General features: G+C 49.5%; 1 protein-coding gene across 3 annotated transcripts in view; it reads left to right on the forward strand.

Annotated features, from left to right (window-relative positions):
* Positions 1-1,503: 1,503 nt before the first annotated feature.
* CUNH18orf25 (chromosome unknown C18orf25 homolog) overlaps positions 1,504-17,809 on the forward strand; it is a 69,594-nt gene continuing 53,288 nt past the window's right edge. Inside the window, exon 1 of one of the 3 annotated variants that reach the window (XM_040984972.1) lies at positions 1,504-1,646. The gene's annotated coding sequence lies outside the window, so the exon portion shown is untranslated. Of the gene's footprint in view, positions 1,647-1,937; positions 2,267-17,809 lie in introns of those variants that run through there. The other 2 variants (XM_040984971.1, XM_040984973.1) reach the window with 2 other exon arrangements.

Consider the following 17,809-nt stretch of genomic DNA (forward strand, 5'->3'; position numbering starts at 1 on the left):
CCTGATGGTGGTGGGAGGCCAGGCCGGTGCAGGCGGGCCGAGTCACTTTTACAGAGCAGCTAGCTTTTCGGGAACCTGCAGGGTTGAGGCTTGGAGGCACAGAGGCCACCCTAGGGGACAATCCCGTGGGTGCTGTGGGCACAGCAAACAGGGGTTCCCTGTGATCATGGATAAAGGATGGGAAAAGGGATATTGGCAATCAGGATGCTGAGTGCCCTAGTCTCCCATGCAGTCTCTTCTCTCTAGGGACTGACCCTCTGGATTAAGAGCGGGGAGCCAAGATGCTACCTCCACAGTTAAGGTCCTGCTTGGGTATTTCTGGGATGACAGCATCCAGAAATCTTTCTAAAGGGAATTCTGCAGCTGTGCAGTGGTGCAGCAAGCTAATCCTCTGCCTGTGACGCCAACATCCCATATGGGTACCAGTTCAAATTCCAGCCGGTCCACTTCTGATCCAGCTCCCTGGTAATGCACTTGGGCAACTAGTAGAGGTTCCTGTACCCACGAAGGAGAGCTGAATGAGGCTCCTGGCTCCTGGCTTCAGTTTAGTTCAGTGGCCATTTGGGGAATGAATGCCAGTGAACGGAACATGTATTTCTTTCTGTGTGCTTGCCTCCCCTCCCTCTTACTCTGTAAATAGCTTTTTTTTTTCTTTTACTGTTTACCTGGTGTAAAGTCCTGCTGTGTTTTCCTCCAGTCTTCAAGAGGCAGTTGGTGGCTGTGGTGCAGAATGCAAAGTTGGGCTGGCCGTGTAAGAAGAAATTTAGGATCCCAGGCTTGCTCGGGTGACTCTGCCTCACTTTCCACCTCTATAAATGAGGACTGTTAGGAGGCTACAATAAAGAAATCCAGGTGGGTGGTTGGCACAGCAAGGGAGATACTCCCTGGGACAGCCCACTCCCATATCCCAGCGACCTGGCTTCTGCACTTCCCATCCAGTCGCCCCGCTAAGGCACACCCGGGGCGGTGAGGCGGGGTGGGGGTGGGGGCAGCAGGCGCTGCCGGGTCAAGTATTTGGGCGCAGGTGGGATGCTGAGAGCGAGTTCCAGCTCCTGCACGTGGGCAGCATTTGGGGTGTGGATCACTTGGGTCTCTTGCAAGGTAAAGACATTTCACATGTTTTGCTGTTGTTCTTTTATCTCCCCTCTCACAACCGTGCACTGCTTCTAGGCAGCGCGGGCCTTGGTCAGGTCTTGGGGTGTGCAGCGCGTCCTCAGCCTGGCCTCTCCACTCCCTGTCTACCTTCTCTCCCCAGGTGTCCCGCGCCCCTTCCTCTGCCCCACTCCGCCACATCCAGCAGGCTTCCCCACCTGGTGGGCCTCGGGAGCTCCCGGGGACGGGGCGCGCCGCGGGGACCCAGCGGTGACTCTGCAGAGGTGGAAAGTGGGGCGCCCCGAGCGCGCGCAGGCGCGGGGCGCGGCCCCGTCTCACCAGCAGGTGGCGCTCCAGCTGCGAGGCGCGCGCTTCTCGATGCAGAAACTTGCACAGGATGTTGGTGCCACTGCACGGGAAGAGCACAGCCGCGGAACCCGGCGCCTAGCTGCGGGCGTTCCCCAGAAAGTCGGGAGAGGAGCGGGCGGGCTCCCGGCTGCACTGACTGCTCTTCAGCCGTCCTGGGCTTCCTGCGAAAAAGCACCGGCCGAGGGGTGAGTGCTGAGCAGCACGGGGTCCAGGGAACGCCGCCTTTCTCTTGCGGCATTGTCCGGGGTTTGTACTGACCGGTTTTCCCATCGACAGGGGAGGCATTTTCTGGAAGGGAGTTGCCGGAACCGAAGGAGGGAGCGCGGGAAAGCAGCCCGGGAAGCCGGTGCCAGCGCGTCCGGCCGCCCCGCAGCGGGAGGAGCGTGCGGCCGCTGCCGCCAGAGGGCGCTGTCCGGCTCCCCGCGACCCCGGCCTCCGCTCCCCGGGGGCCGTCGCCGCAGCGGCCGCTCTAGCCGGCCGGCGCGGGCTCTGTGGTTCCGGGCGGAAGTGAGGAGCGCAGCGGAACGGCCTCTGGTGACATTTTCTTGGGGCGGCGCGGACGACTGAAGGGACTTGGCGGCTGCGGAGGCGGCGGGCTTCCCTGTGTCCGCGGCGGGGCCTCCTGGCCGCGACCCCCCTCCGCTCGCTGCCGGGGGCTCGTGCCGCCGAGGAGGAGCAGGCGGCGGTGGCCGTCTCGTCCCGAGTGACCGCGGCCGGGGCTGGGGTGGAGAGGGACAGGCTCCCGGCCGGAGGGTCGTCGCCGTGTGCCCCGACGGGGAGGAGGAGGCGGCGGCCCGGAGCGCAGGTGAGGCGGGCAGGGCGCTGGGCCGTGCGGCCTGGCCGTTCGGGGTCCCCGGGGCAGCTCCGACGGCCCGGGCTCGGCAGCACCCCCCGCTCCCAGCGCGCGGCCCTGGCGGGGTCCTCCACGGCCGGAGCTCGGGGGGCGCGGGGAGGAGGCCCGGGGGCCCGCGGGGTGGTCGCTGCCAGCTGCGCGGCCGCGGGGAGCAGAGGCCTGGCCTTCCGGGGGGCTGGGGGCGAGCTGGCCGAGGTCCGCGCCGGCGGGGCTGTCACCCGCGCGCCCCCCGAGGCTGCCCGTCTCCCCCGGTCGGCCTCAGCCCCCCGCACGGCGCGGGTCGCGGTGTGTTGTGCTATTTCTGCTGCAGCCTCCGCTGGAACCGCGCGTCGTTTCTCACTTTTGAACGGTCCAGTCCCCTGTCCTAAAATAGATGCGCCCAGGTTGAAGGCAAGTCCTAGATCTCTCGCCGCTTTGAGCAGTTTATGCTTAGATGTGCTTTTTTTTTTTTTTTCCCTTCCTCCCTTCCCCCGTTTCTTCCTGGCTGAGCTTTTGCTTTCTGACTCCTTGCCGCCAGCAGGAGAGAAATCCCAGTGATGCTGCTTTGCTAGCTTGGGCCTCTTGACTAAGTTCTGCTTTAGGCGGTTACCCGGTGGTCTCCCTGGGCACGGGTTGGCGGTTGGCATCACTGTTGATACTGACATCGGAAATCTTCGAGCCTCATCTTAAAATGTTAACGTGCTGCAGATGTAAATTTTGAAGTAGATGTATAGAGCCTCAAAGGGAGGGAAGAACTTCAAGAAGAAAGGCAGGGAGGAATGTTAAACTAAGGGACCAGATACACTGGGTGAATCCGATTTCTTGGTGTTTTTTTTTTTTTCTTTCTCTGTAACCTCAGAGAGAAAGGCTGACTGGATGGGAGCTGGCTGCTCGCCGCAGTGTTTGCCTCGGCAGAAGCTTGCCGTGTGGTTGTTACAGGAGCCTTTCATGCTCCGTGTGACGGTGACTCTCCTAATACTCTGCTTTGTAGCTTCCGTAATTAATGCAAGATCCCTGAATTAAAAATAAACTCGGCTCGAGGTTCTGAATGAGTGCGGCTCTGTTAGCCCTGGAGGCGCAGTGTGTGTCCTTTGTAGGTAATCTTACTGTTGCAGTGGTCATTGATACTTTGAGTCTCTTTAGGACTGGTAACTTCCTGCGGGTGTGTGGCCGCTCATTCATTGTTTCCTGGGCTCTGCTATCTTCAGATTCTGTTCTGATAGGCCAAGAGGCTTGGTGGAGGCTACAGGCAGTCAGCGTGTTTCCTCTTGGTCAAGTTTGGCAGTGGTGTATGTTCATACCCGAACCTAAATGTTCAGTTGCTTCGGTAAATCATCTTGGGCTTCCTTGTTTCCCTGCACATGAGTGCAGCAGACCTGAGTGACAGTACGTGAGAAAAGATGTCACCAGTTACAGAGCTACCGTGTGTGTGTGTGTCTTTAAGGCATGCTGATTTAGGAAAGAGTTTGGGAACAATTGAAAATTTTTTTTGGATAGTTGTAATATGTAGGGAAAATCAGATAGTCATTCTAACATGGGTGAAAAGCGTTAGGCTAAGAGAAGAGCTGTTGAGAAAGTGTGGAAGACCAAATATTCATGTGAAACCTCTGGATTCTCCCCACACTAACTTATTGATTGCTCTCTTTGGGCCGGCGGGTCTCTAGTTGCAGGCACTGAAGGAATGAGACTAAGAAGGTCAAGTTGCTCAGGGAGTTAAAGAATGTGAACCTGAGGTTTGAGAGGGCTCCCTCCGGGCGCAGTGCAGGCTGGGGAGCAGCCTTGGCAGCCTTCAGTGTCTGGCTCTGGGCTGGCTCGGGGCCGGTGCCTGAGTTTGCAGGTTGCTGCGGCAGGGCCGGGTTCTGAAGGTGCCTTAGTCGGAGTTCAAGGGAGAGAAGCAGTGTTTACTGCTCTGTGGGGCAGCCTGTCTCAGCAGGGGTAGGATTGATGTTTGGTCACACTCAGCCGGCAGCCCGTGGAGGAGAAAGGTGGAGAGTCCTGCTTCTTTTCTCCTCTGTATTCCTCAACTGCTGGCTGAGGAAATTGCTGTAAATTCCACCCAGCGGCAGTGGGACTTGGAGCTGACAGTGTGCTGGGTGTGACTGCCCAGGACCTGTGGCTGTGATGTGTAGTGCTTGCTTTGTGTCTGTTCTCTCACACCTTTATTCAGAATCAGGAGCCTTCTTCCTCTCTGCTCTTGAGAAGGTGACATAAATCTCTAGATTGTTAACAAGACTTTTAATTTAAAAATTTAGCTGTATGAGCTTTCCGTGTTAGGTGAAGATGAATCAAAAGTGCAAGTGTATCAGTAGACCTTCGTTTTTGTGTGTGTGCGGGGTAAACCTGGCTGAATAGAAGTCCGCTGGCTGAGCACTCTGCGGGGGGATGGGTGCAGAGTGAGGAGCCCCCCTCTGCTGGAGGAACTCAGCCTGGGGGCAAGATGGTTTCTGAGTTTTTCACTTTAAAATGTGGAAGAGAGAAAGTAGGCAGCAGGGGAGCAAAGTAGTGCATCATCAGACAGCTGTGGTGTGGAGCCTTTCGCTGAGCCGAGAAGCCATAAGCCCTTCGCTTTAAGCAGTGATTGTTAGATCAAGTATTAGAAAATAGCTCAAATAGGCTACTGAGCCTAAATTACTGAAAAATTGATTTTTTTTTTTTTTTGGCAAATACTTTCCCTCACTGGTCTGGAATTCAAGCTTGCGTATTAGTAAATTCTGATTAGTGTTCAAAGAGCAATGAAATGCAATCTGGTAAAGTTACAACAGTTATTCCTAAGAATGTATGTCAACTAAGATTGTGCTCAAGTAATATCAAAATTGTTTTTCTTAGCATGACTAGCATTAGAGAAACAAGACACTGATAAAAGGGATTGGGCTTGATAGAACTTTCTTTTTAAACTGAGCTGTCTGGTTTTAGAAAGTGATATGAGCGAGATGTTGCTGGGAATGGGGAAGTGCAGTGTGAACTCTAGAACCTTAAAAGAAAACAGCAGTTTTCAGTAGTAAGAACAATAACTTCATTTGGTTAGGTTTTAAAAAAAAAGTTTATTTTTTTATTTGAAAAGCACATTTTGTTAGATTTTAAGTAGCGTTCTCTCTATTCAAGTTTTAGCTTAAGGTAGAAACATATGTAAAGTGTGCAGCTTATCAGGGGTTTCCCATCTCGCCTTCCTGTCTTGCCCATTCCACTGGGGGTTTGTGGTCAGCCTGAGGGTGTGCGGACAGGGTAGAGCTGTCACGTTTGTCTTGAGGACCGCAGGTTGGTCTCTATGGGGATCTGTGTGGAGTCTGTCTCCTAGGGAACTCGTGGAGGAAACTCCGCAGCTGTGTTTCGAGTGATTCTTGATCTGCTGGGATGATGCGCTTGAGGACTCCACAGGAGCTCTGCTTTGCAGCGAAGCATTTCTTGCATTCGGTAACTTCCTTTGCTTTTTTACTTGGACTTCATTTACTCACAGCCCTGGAGTTGGGCCAGAGACATGGCAGAAGTGGTAGTATCTGCCGTATGGAGTGATGTGAGCAGCCTTAATCACTCTTGTTCTATTTATAGAGGTTATATCAGAGGAGGAAAGGTTGGCTGGCAAGGGGCTCTCTCCTCTTGCTTTCAGTCTCACAGTTTATACTTCAGTTTTTAATAGACCATCCAGCACATCATGGACAGATCTGTTCAGATGCGTTCGTTCCAGCATTCCTTCTCTGTGCTGTAACCCTTTAATACTCAGTGTTTCAGTCAGCTTCACTCTTGAAGTCAAACTGTCACACCAGGAAATGGCAATGTAGCGAGATAGGGGTCAGATTTCTCCGTTACCTTGAATGTGTTTTACGTTTGTTCTTGTCAAGAACCAAACAAGATCTAGGCATTATTTTGTAATCTGCAAACTCCGACGTCAGTCTGTTTGCGCCTGCAAACTGTTAGAGATAGGGAAGAGTCGTTCTAGACCGGAAGTGACAGTTACATTCCTGTGGTGGTGGAAAACTTGTTCCTCCGATTCCTTGGTTTCTTGGTTTTTCTTCTGTGTGTGGAGAGATATCTGCCGGATGATTTTGTGAATCAGGAGACAGTATTTGGGTCTGGTGAGCTGAGTCAGCAGGTGTTAGTGATGTTCCCCAGCGTCATTAATTAGCCATTCACATTCCTTGGTCGGAATGCTTTTCATCAGTCCTTTAAACGTCCGCAGTGTTGCCGTCACTTCCGCAGGCCCTGTTCCCCGAGAGTTGATGAAAAGAATGGATTGCTGTGTTTTTATTTCAGTCCTAATCTTTGGTTCTTGCACTGTTCACGCAACAACTTCTCAGAAAAGAAACGAACCCCCATCTTGCCAATAATTTAAAGAAGTCCTAGTGCTGATGCCTGTGGCATAGTAGGTTAAGCCTCAGTCAGCATCCCATGTGGATGCCCACTAAGCCTCAGTTGGTGGTGCCACTATCCCATATGGATGCCAGTTTGAGTCCCAGCTGCTCCACTTTCAATCCAACTGCCTGCTAATGTGCCTGAGAAATTGGTGGAAGATGGCCCAAGCTGTTGGCCCCTGAACCATTGTAAAAGGCCAGTGGGAAGCTCCAGTCTGCTGGCTTTGGGCTGACCTAGCTCTGCGCTGCTGTTGAGGCTATGGGGGTCATCGGGAGAAAGGTGTCTGTCCCTCCTCCCTTCTCTGTAACTCTGCGTTTCAAATAAAAACAAACATCTTACGTAAAAAGGATGTTCAGAATATCACAAAAGAAAAATCCTCTGAAAACAAAATTTGTTTTGAGATGTTGGGACTTAAGATAAGCTTTGGGACTGCTTCTATCTTAAGTTTAGTAGTGTTTCTATTAGAATAAAGATTTTTGTCTAATAGAAAAAAGTTTCAGGATTCCTGAAAGTTTCAGGATTCAGGCATATCACTGTTACAGATACAATGAAATCTCCCTAGAGCCGAGCATATGCCACTGATATTGCTTTTACCTTAAATTGAGTTAAGAGATAGCTTCATAGTTTGCATATTTGTTCAATGCACAGTCACTGTTTATGCCAGGCTAATAGTAAGGTAGCAGCTTCACTAGGTTCTTACTAGTTAGGTCAGTCTGTTTTAGTTTTATGTGGAAAGGTATTTTACTCTGGGAAATCATGCTGATTTCAGTGTAATGGAGTGGAATATATGATAAAAAGGGTTAATACTTTGAAGCAAGTGAGTTATTTCATGATTGGTCTTGGTGATTTTAAAAATAGATTCAGTTCATCGGTTCAATAAATATTGAGTGTTGTGTGTTAGGAACTGCAAGTGAATTGAAGTGATTACTATAGTCACTGTTTTCATGGGAGAGAGTAGTGTAATGGGACTGAGGGAGGGACTAAAAATGTTTATACAAACAGCTAATTGCTTTTTTCATAATGTGTTGTTTATTCTCTGCATCTTTTGGAACTAGAATTTTCTCAATTGCTGCTTTGTATGTGTGTTTGCTTTAAAAATCACCCTTGCACTGCAGTGTGCCAGCATCAGAAAAATCGGTTAATAATTGCTGGGCGTTAATTTTCCTGTGTGATTCTCTTATGATTGAGTTTTCACAGTACTCCATTCTGATTACCAGCTGCTGTGCGCTGTGAACTGACTTAAGTCTTTTGATGACAGTTGCCCAAGCCAGCAGGAAGTGGACTTTCAGTGCTGTTGGAAAGTCCTCCTCCCTTCCAATTTTCTTTTTATGTGTTGCAATTTGTGTCTTCATTTCTATTCTGTATGTCTTCTGTTTTTTATATTTAAAAAATAAAGCCTAGTAAAAATTCAGAACAACCTGACAGATAAACATTAAGGTGTGGATTTGGCAAAGAACTGAGAGAAGTTTTGTTTTTTAAAATTTTTTGTTACTTAAATTTTTTTCTTTCGTTATTTTCTTAGGAAGGCAGAGAGAGATGTTTGACTTGCCGGTTTACTTCCCAAGTGCCCACACAGCCAAGGCAGGGTTAGGCCGCAGACAGGAACTGAGTGCTCAGTCTGGACCGCCTGTGTGAGTAGCAAGGACTCAGGTGTTTGAGCCATCACCTGCTGCCCCACAAAGTGCTCATGAGAGGAAGCTGGAGTAGGGGACAGGACTAGGATGCAAAATCTGCCACTCTGATATGCAGCAGTTGCACGGTAACCGCAGCTCCAAGCACCCACTCTATTTTGAATGGTTTTCACTTAATTGGAAAGAGAGAGACAAAGATCTTCCATGAACTGGTTTACTTCCCACTTGCCTACAGTGGCAGAGCTGGGCCAAACCCAAGCCAAGGGAGCAGGGTACTCATTGCGCATCTCTTGCGTGCGTGGCAGGGACCCATATAATTTTTAGCCATTCCTGTGGCCTCCGGAGTGTGCTTCAGGAGGAAGCTGGGTCAGTCAGGCACTTGGATGTGGGTTGCAGGCATGCCAAGAACCGTGTTAGCCAATTTGCCGAATACCTGCACGGGGAGTGACTTTAAAGATCCATAATTGATTTTGTAAGGATTTTATTTAAATCTTGATACTCCTTTAAAAAAAGTGAAGTTAGCGGTAGATACAAATTATAATCTGTTTTATGTAACTGTCTTAGGGACAGAGGCTTCTGTTATCTTGGAGTTTGCCTTTATTTTTTGTTAGTAGGCTTGTGGCTTTTTTAGTTCCTACAAAATAATATGTGTTTTTAAGTTTTGTTAAAGAGTTACATATTTATTTGAAAGGCAGAGGTAGCAGAGAGAGAACTCGAGATCTTCAGTGCAGTGGTTCATTCACCAAATGGTTGAAACTGCTGGGGCTATAATACACCAAAGTCAGCAACCAGAAGCTTCTTTTGGTAAGCCATTCATGGGTGGCAGGTGTCCAGGCACTTGGGTTGTCATTTGCTGTTTTTCCTGGGCGTTAGCAGGGAGCTGGATGGTAAGTGGAGCCGCCAGGATGCTGGAACTCTGATGTGGGATGCTGGTGTTACAGGTGCAGCTCAGCTCACTTTGTCATCACATTAGCCGCACAAGGTAATTTTAAGGCGCTTAAAGAGAATAATGAAATGTGAGTGAGAATAAATGTTTCATATAAGCTTGGGGAAGTTCTCTGATACAGTCTGCAGGTTTGCAACTTCCCACAGTTGTGAATCCTAACCCTCAAGTTGATAGCAGAAATAACGCCTGAGTCCCGAGGGCTGTGCATGTGTGGATGGGATGAGTGCCTTTAGGAAGCTGACCAGAGACTCCTTACCTTTGTCTTAGTGTGGAGATGCAGTCTGGGAATCGGGGACCAAGTCAAGAGGGGTGCCCTCACCTTGGATTTCCTGCGTTTTCAGGGTGAGGCTAGAATTACTGGAAGAAGCCATCAGTCTCAGAAAGAGCTAGTGGTATGCTTTCTTGGCAGTAGGATTGCAGACCACAAAAAAACCAACAGTCTGGCCATCTGGGGAATGAATCGAGGCATAAATCTCTCTCTAGCATCCCCCTGTCCTTTCCCCCTGCTGCCTTTCAAGGAAATTAATCTTTTTTTCCCCCCTCAAAGATTCATTCATTTTTGTTGGAAAGTCAGATTCACAGAGAGAAGGAGAGGCAGAAAGATCTTCCATCTGCTGGTTCATTCCCCAGCTGGCCACAATGGCTGGAGCTGAGTCTTTTCAAAGGAGCCCAGAGCCTCCTCCAGTTCTCCCACGTGGGTGCAGGGTCTCAAGGCATTGGAGCATTCTCTGTTTTCCCAGGCCACAGGCAGGGAGCTGGAAGGGAGAGCAGAGCAGTCAAAACAGGAGCCAGTGTGCACGTGGGATCCTAGTACATATAAGGTGAGGATTTAGCCACTGAGCCATCGCACTGGGTCCTAGCTGATTTTTTTGTAAAGATCCTGATGTTCATAACTTTCACGTTTGGTTCAAGGAGGCTGCTTGTGTCGTATGATCTAGTCTTAAGCTAAGATGCAGGTTGGAAATTCAGAAAGTGCTAAATATATCTGTCTAAATATATCTTGGTCATTGACCTACATATTCTTTTCTTAGCAGTGAGGATTGTGCATTTCAGGTTAGCTATGAGCAATTATTAATAAAAATAATTAAAATGTTCTGAAAACCTAAATAGGATTGTTTAGAGATAATTGTTAGCATGGGTAGGCCCATTTATCCTGTAGTGTTTCAAAATTACAGCTTTTTAGAGAACTTACAGATTTGCAGTAAAACATCATTTAAAAGTTATTGTTTAATGTTTATTTATTTGAAAAGCGGAGTTAGAGAGAGATCAATGGGTTGATCACACTTCCATATGCTGGTTTACTTCTCAGTTGACTGCAAGGGCTGGGACTGAGCTGGTGCGAAGCCAGGGGCCCAAGGACTCGAGACATTGTGCTGCCTTCCTAGGCTATGGGCAAAGAGCTGTGTCCCCCAACAAGAGCAGCAAATTTGCTAAAATTGTACCACAAGATTTCTTTCAGGGTTTGCTGTTTGGTGTACATTCAGGTATTTGGACAGATCTGTGATGATGTAGTGGCATGTGTGCACCGCCACAGTGTCATGCAGTCATGTCACTGGCCCGAGATTCCTGTCTCTTCATCCCTCCCTCCCTCCAGCTGCTGGCAACCAGCAGCTTCATTTCTGTAGTCTTGCTTTCTCCTAAATTTCATATACTTTGAAATACATAAAGCATAGCTTTTCTAGGATTGGTTTCGTTCACTTACTCGTGCACATTTCAATTTTTATTGGAAAGTCTGATATACAGAGAGTAAAAGAGAGACCTTCGTCTGCTGATTCACTCCCCAGGTAGTTGCAATGGCCGGAGCTGAGCTGATCTATAGTCAGAGCCTCTTCTGGGTCTCCAATGTGGGTGCAGGGTCCCAAGGCTTTGGGCTGTCCCCAGATGCTTTCACAGGCCGTAAGCAGGGAGCTGGAATGGGACACAAACCAGTGCTTATATGGGACACTGGTGTGTGCAAGGCGAGGACTTTAGCCACTAGGCTACCACACTGGGCCCATGCACATTTAAAAACAAGGTTTGTTTATTTGAAACTTAGGCTTGGAAAAGTGAGGAGGGGCCACCATGATAGCTCAACTGACTAATCCTTTACCTGTAAGTGCCAACGTCGCATGTATCTATTCATGTCTGGTTTGCTCCATTTCCCATGGAGCTCCCTGCTTTTGGCCTGGGAAAGCAGCGGAGGATGGCCCAAAGCCTTGGTACCCTGCTGCATGGCACACCCAGTATATAGAAGCTCCTGGCTTTGGATTGGCTCTGCTCTGACCATTGTGACCCGCTTTGTGGAGTGAACCGGTGGATGGATGGCCTTTCTGTTTCTCTTCTGTAAATCTGCCTTTCTAATAAATGCAAATAAATTGTTAAAAGAAAATGTTGAAGGAGGAAGGGGGGGGAATATCTACATTCCATTTGCTGTTTGCTCTGCAAGTATCCATGATGGCCAGGGCTGAGTGGGCCAGAGCAGGAGCTCCGTCTCGGTCTCCCCAGGAGGGTGGCAAGGGCTCAGCTCTGCGGGCCATCTTCCACTGCTTTTCCCAGGCCGTTAGCAGGGAGCTGTCTGGGAATTGGAGCCGTTGTGGGATGCTTGTGTGGCAGCTGTCACATTTACGTGTTCTGCCTCAGCACGCACTCTAGGAACACACGTTTAAGTTTCCTTCATATCTTTTCATAGCTTGTCAGCTTCTTTCTTTTTTTTTTTTTAAGATTGATTTATTTGTATTGCGAAGTCAGATATACATAGAGGAGGAGAGACAGAGGAAGTTATTCCCTCTGATGATTTACTCCCCAAGTGACCGCAACGGCTGGAGCTGTGCCGATGTAAAGCCAGGAGCCAGGAACTTCTTTCCGGGTCTCCCACATGGGTGCAGGGTCCCAAAGCTTTGGGCCATCCTCGACTGCTTTCCCAGGCCACAAGCAGGGAGCTGGATAGAAAGTGGAGCTGCCTGGATTAGAGCCGGTGCCCATATGGGATCCTGGCGTGTTCAAGGCAAAACTTTAGATGCTAGGCCATGATGCTGGGCCCTTTTTTTTAAGATTCATTTTTTTTTTTATTGTAGAGTAAGTTTTATATAGAGAGAGGAGGAGAGAGAGAGAAATATCTTCTGTCTGATGATTCACTCCCCAAGTCACCGCAGTGGCCAGTGCTGTGCCTATCTGAAGCCAGGAGCCAGGAACCTCCTGCAGTGACTCCTCTGTGTGTCATCCAGTGCAGGTTTCAGCTCAGTGCGTCACCCACATTAGCCTACACACACACACTGGTGGTTGCAGTCACCTGGGCAGTTCTGTCTGCAGCCCCATCTTACACATAAACCAAGGAATGTTGCGGCCTAGCCTAATCCTGCCCACTATACACTTGGCCCTCTTGTACACCCGTGGGATGTGCAGCCTAATCAAAATCAACCTCCAATAACTCCCACCAGGCCTGCCCCCAGCCCTGGTTCCTGTGCATGCGAGTATTTCAGCAGACTGGTCCAGTCTGTCACACATCCTGTTTGGCCCCTTTACATATCAATGGTCATTGAATCCTAGCTCAGCCCAGCTGACCCAACTATTCAGCCCCTACTCATGCTGGGGGTGGTACTGCCTGTACAGCCAGTCCTGCCCTCAGCCCTGGTTCTCATGCTTATTACCAGGGGAAGCTGCAGCCCATCAGAGGGGTGCCCATAGTTCCTTACTAGGCCTACTCCCAGCCCTGGATCTTGTACTTTCCAGGTGGTTCTGTGGTTTAGCCTAACATCACTTACCCCCAAGTCCCAACATCTGCTAGCTGATGCTGTGGAAAAGCCCAGCTAGCGTACGCTTAACTCTGGTTCATGCATGTCCCAGTGAATACGTTGCTTAGTCCAGCCTGGTTCTCCCTCTAACCAGCTCACATACAGGCCAGCAGGCTTTGTAGTCCTGCACAGCTTGGTTTGCCCCCGTTCCCATGTTTCATGTTCACCAGTGGGAGCAGTGGCCCAGTAGGGGAATGCCCACAGCTACTCTACTACTCTACTGGTCCTTCTCTACCCACCAGCTCACATCCTGGGTCTTAAGTACGCTGGTTAGTGTTGTAGCCCAGACTGGCGTGGCTTGCCTCACCTTGGCATTCACCAGCAAGTGCTGCAGCTTGGCTCGGTCTGGTCTACCCCCATTTCCAGCTCATGCTGGTGGGTGCTGCCACTTAACCCAACCCAGCCCAGCCAGCCCCCCAGTCCTGGCCCTGATATGGACTGGCTAGTGTTGTGGCTCAACCTGTCCTGTCTTGCACCCCATCCTGGTTCTCACATCTGCTCATGGGTCCTCATGAATGCTGGCAGGTACTGTCACCTGGTTTGGTTTGGCTGTTCCCAGTCTTGGTTTTTGTGCTCACTAGCAGGAGTTTGTCACTCTGTGCTGTCAGGTCACCTCCCAGTGGCATATCTTACACATACCAGTGGGTCCTTAGCCCAGCCTGATTTAGCCTATCCTGTCCTGGCAAGTACAGTCACCTTACCTGACCAGCCTACATCTATCTATACCTGTTCATACTCTTGGGTACTTCAATCCGGGCATGTCTGGTCCACCTCCCAAACCCCCGGTCTCGCATGGTTCAGCCGGTGTGGAGACCTCGCCTGCTCTGTCCTACACTGAACCTGGCTCTTGAGTGCACCAGTAGGTGCTGGAGCCTAGCTCAGTCTGGCACCTCCCAGACCCAGTCCATACCCATGCTGAGATAGACTTGCAACCATGTCCAGCCCAGTTTGCTGCCCCCATTCAGGCTCTTGTGCTCACCAGTGGGAACTGCAGCCCAGCCAGGGAATCCCCTTAGCTTCCTGACCAGGCCCACTCCCAGCCACAGATTAGTGTATGCCAGTGGTTGCCTTGACCCAGCCTGGCATAACCCATCACCCAGCTTGGCCTTTGCCGTCAGATGCTGCAGCCTGGTCCGGCCCGCTCCCCATTCCCAATTCTCACTAATAGATGCTGCAGCCTGCCCTGCCATCCTGCCCCCCTGCTTTTATGAAAACCAGTAGGGGTAATAACCTAGCCAGACCCGGCATGGCCTGTACCCCATTCTGCCTCCCGCACATGCCAACCCACTTCCAAGCCAACCCACACATCTGCTGACAAGTAAAGAAGCCCTGGCTAGCCTGAATCACCTGGGCCTGAAACACCTAGGCCTGAATCACATGCTCACCAGCAGCAGTGATGGCCCATCTGGGAAATTCCTCAGTTCCTCCACAAGCCCCACTCCCACATCCAGAACTCATGCATGCCAGTGGGTGCACCCTTACCTGGCACAGTCTACTCCCCCAGTCTCAGCCTTTGTGTGTGCTTGTTGATGCTGCGGCCTGGCCTACCCCACACCCAACTCTTGGGTGTGCCTGCAGGTGCTACAACCTGGCCTATTTCTAGCCCCAGTACCTGTGAGTGTTGGTAGTTCCATCGTCATGCCTAGCTTAGCCTGTCACCACCCCCAGCCCTTGAGCAAACCAGCTGGCATGGCAGTCCCACAAGGCAGAGTCCATGATTCCCCAAAGAACTGACTCCCAGACCCAGTTCTCTTGTGAACTAGTTAGTGTCACAGCCTAGCCTAACAGGTCCACATGCTGCACCAGCACTCTCTGATGGGTGCTGTGATTGAGCCCTACCCGGCAGGCCCCCCATCCGTGGCTGTCGTGTGGTTGATTCCAACAATCCCATCTTAGGTCTCTCCCATGGGTGGGTGTGTTGGTTTAGCCCCAAAAGGCCCTCTGGTTTCCCTGCTTTAAACTGCTCGGTCTTAGCCCCTCGTTTACCTGCAGATGCAGTAGCCTGATTGGTAGAAGTCCCCCAAAAGTCACTCCTCACCTATCACGTTCTCCTTCAGCAGTCCTCCCTCCCCCACATTGCCAGACCTGCTTCCCTGAATAATCCACATCCCCCATGCCCACGAGGGTGTAGATCCCCAAGCCTGGTCCTCTGGTGGTATGCCATGCCAGCTTGGACCCTGCCTGTCTACCCAGGACCCCCACATTCGTGCACGGGTCCCTAGACCCTGTCTACTGCCCCCCCACAGATATTTATTTATTTAATATTGTTTATAGAGTTTTGAGGATCCATGTTCCTGTGGGCCTCTAGTTAGGGTTGGGAAGGTCAGGTATGGTGGAAGGCAGGTGGGATACATGCTTCAGTCAAATTTTTTAATTATTATTTGTATTGTAAAGTCAGATGTACGGAGAGGAGGGGAGACAGAGAGGAAGATCCTCTGTCTGATGGTGCTACGCCGATCCAAGGTCGAGAGCCAGGAAGCGGGGCTGCTAGGATTAGAACCGGCGCCCATATGGGATCCCGGGCGTGCAAGGTGAGGACCTTAACCACTGCGCCACCGCGCCGGGCCCATGCTCTGTTTTCAGTCCCCACAGAATTTTATCCCTTTATTGTTACCCTGCTGAATCCAGGAGCTCAGTATAGTTTTGTCCAAGTGTGGTTCTTGCTCTTTTGGTTGGGTTTATGACTGTAGTTTCTTTTGTTTGAAAATCTGTGAACTAAAGACTTACAGTGGGACAGTAGGCATTGGATACAATCTGTAGACCTTCCCTTCATCTGTTTTTTGAGTTAAAAAAATCTATGAGGGAAAGAGTGATCTTTCATCTCCTGGTTCATTGTCCAAATACATGCAACAGCTGAGGCTGGGACAGTCTGAAGCTAAGAACTGTCCCTGGTTCTCCCAGAATATGTGCATTGCCAAGCAGCTGGGACTTGAACCTAGGCTCTTTATCATGGGATGTGGATGTCCCAGGCAGAGACTTGACAGCTGTACCAAATCCCCCTCCCCCCCCCACAGAGCTTTTGTTGTCAATTTTAAATAACATGAAAGACTATTAATAAAGTATTAAATTGTGAAGTCCTATTTCAAATGTAGTGTTTTCTAAAGGAAGATTGGTATTGATTGTGTCACTTGGTATTTGAATCTAGGTTAGAAAAAACAGCAGGAAGTGTCCTGTTTTGATCAATTATTTTCAGATGACTCCTAAGTTTTTTTTTCTTTAATAAAGATTTATTTTTATTGCAAAGTCAGATACACAGAGAAGAGGAGAGACAGAGAGGAAGGTCTTTCTTCCGATGATTCACTCCCCAAGTGACTGCAATGGCCAGTGCTGAGCTGATCCAATCCGAAGCCAGAAGCCAGGAGCCAGGAGCCAGAAACTTCTCCAGGTCTCCACGTGGGTCCAGGGTCTCAAAGCTTTGGGCCATCCTCGACTGCTTAACCTGCCACAAGCAGGGAGCTGGATGGGAAACAGGATTAGAACTGGCACCCATATGGGATCCTGGTGTGTTCAAGGTGAGGACTTTAGTCAGTAGGCCGCTGTGCTGGGCTTGGTGTTCGTTTTTTTTTTTTTTTAAGATTTATTTTTATTATTTTTTTTTTTTATTGGAAAGGCGGATATACAGAGAGGAGAGAGAGAGGAGAAGATCTTCCGTCAATGATTCACTCCCCAAGTGAGCGCAACGGGCCGATACTATGCCGATCTGAAGCCAGGAGCCTCTTCCGGGTCTCCTACAGGGTGCAGGTTCCCAAAGCTTTGGGCTGTCCTCAACTGCTTTCCCAGGCCACAGGCAGGGAGCTGGATGGGAAGTGGGGCTGCCGGGATAGAACCGGCGCCCATATGGGATCCCGGGCGTGCAAGGCGAGGACCTTTAACCAGTTGCGCCACCGCGCCGGGCCCTCGGTTTTTTTTTTAATGGTTAGTTTTTCTAGTTCCTTTTTTGAAAAATTTTATTTTATTTGAAAGATATAAAGACAGTTATTCCATCTACTGGTTCACTCCGTAAATGCTCATAGTAGCTGGGTCTTGAGCCAGTCCAAAGCCAGGAGTCTGGAACTCAGTCCAGCTCTCCCTATAGGAGCAGCAGGACCCCAACTGCTTAAGCCATGCCCTGTTCTCTTCCAGGGTCACATGGACAGGAAGCCTGATTTGGGGGCAGAACTAGAAATCTAGGTACTCCAGTTTGGAACGCGGTTGTTACAATTGATGTTTAACTCATGTGCGAGATACCTGCTCCTTAAAGTAGCTTTTTTGTTTAGATATGAAGTTCTATTTAGTTCATATTGTTGCTTTGCATGAGAAAGCAAGGTTAAAAATACTGAATTATCTAATGCTGTGGTGTGTCCTTGTGAAGTAGCAGTGTGTGTTGACTGATGTGCATCTTGTAGATGTGGGAGCTGCTTGTATGTTTTTCAGTTCTAGGGTGGTGATGTACAATAAAGAAATGCAGGATTGCTAGCAGTTGGAATGCTGTTTATGTGACTGCAGAAGACAGTATTGCCTAAACTAGTATCTAATGTATGTGCCTGTGTCATCTTATGGTGTCACCTTGTGGTTTCAACTGAAAAGTGCCTGTGGCAATAGTAAACTTGTAACAGCACATCACTTCAGTTTGCATTTGTCATGCCAAAAGAACAATCCAGTTTTAGCTTATTCATCGATTTTAATGGAAATGTCATTGTTTAGAACAGAAAATAATTTATTATTTTTTATCATGAATTTTTCAAAGCCATCTTGAATGTTTGCTTTTTTGGATCCCTGTTTGAATCCTGGAATATCTTACTCTAGTTGCTTTAAGAAATTCTATGAGCAGTCTGCTGGAATT

Source organism: Ochotona curzoniae, unplaced genomic scaffold, assembly GCF_017591425.1.
Source record: "Ochotona curzoniae isolate NIBS_2020 unplaced genomic scaffold, NIBS_Ocur_1.0 contig_43, whole genome shotgun sequence".
Classification (NCBI taxonomy): domain Eukaryota; kingdom Metazoa; phylum Chordata; class Mammalia; order Lagomorpha; family Ochotonidae; genus Ochotona; species Ochotona curzoniae.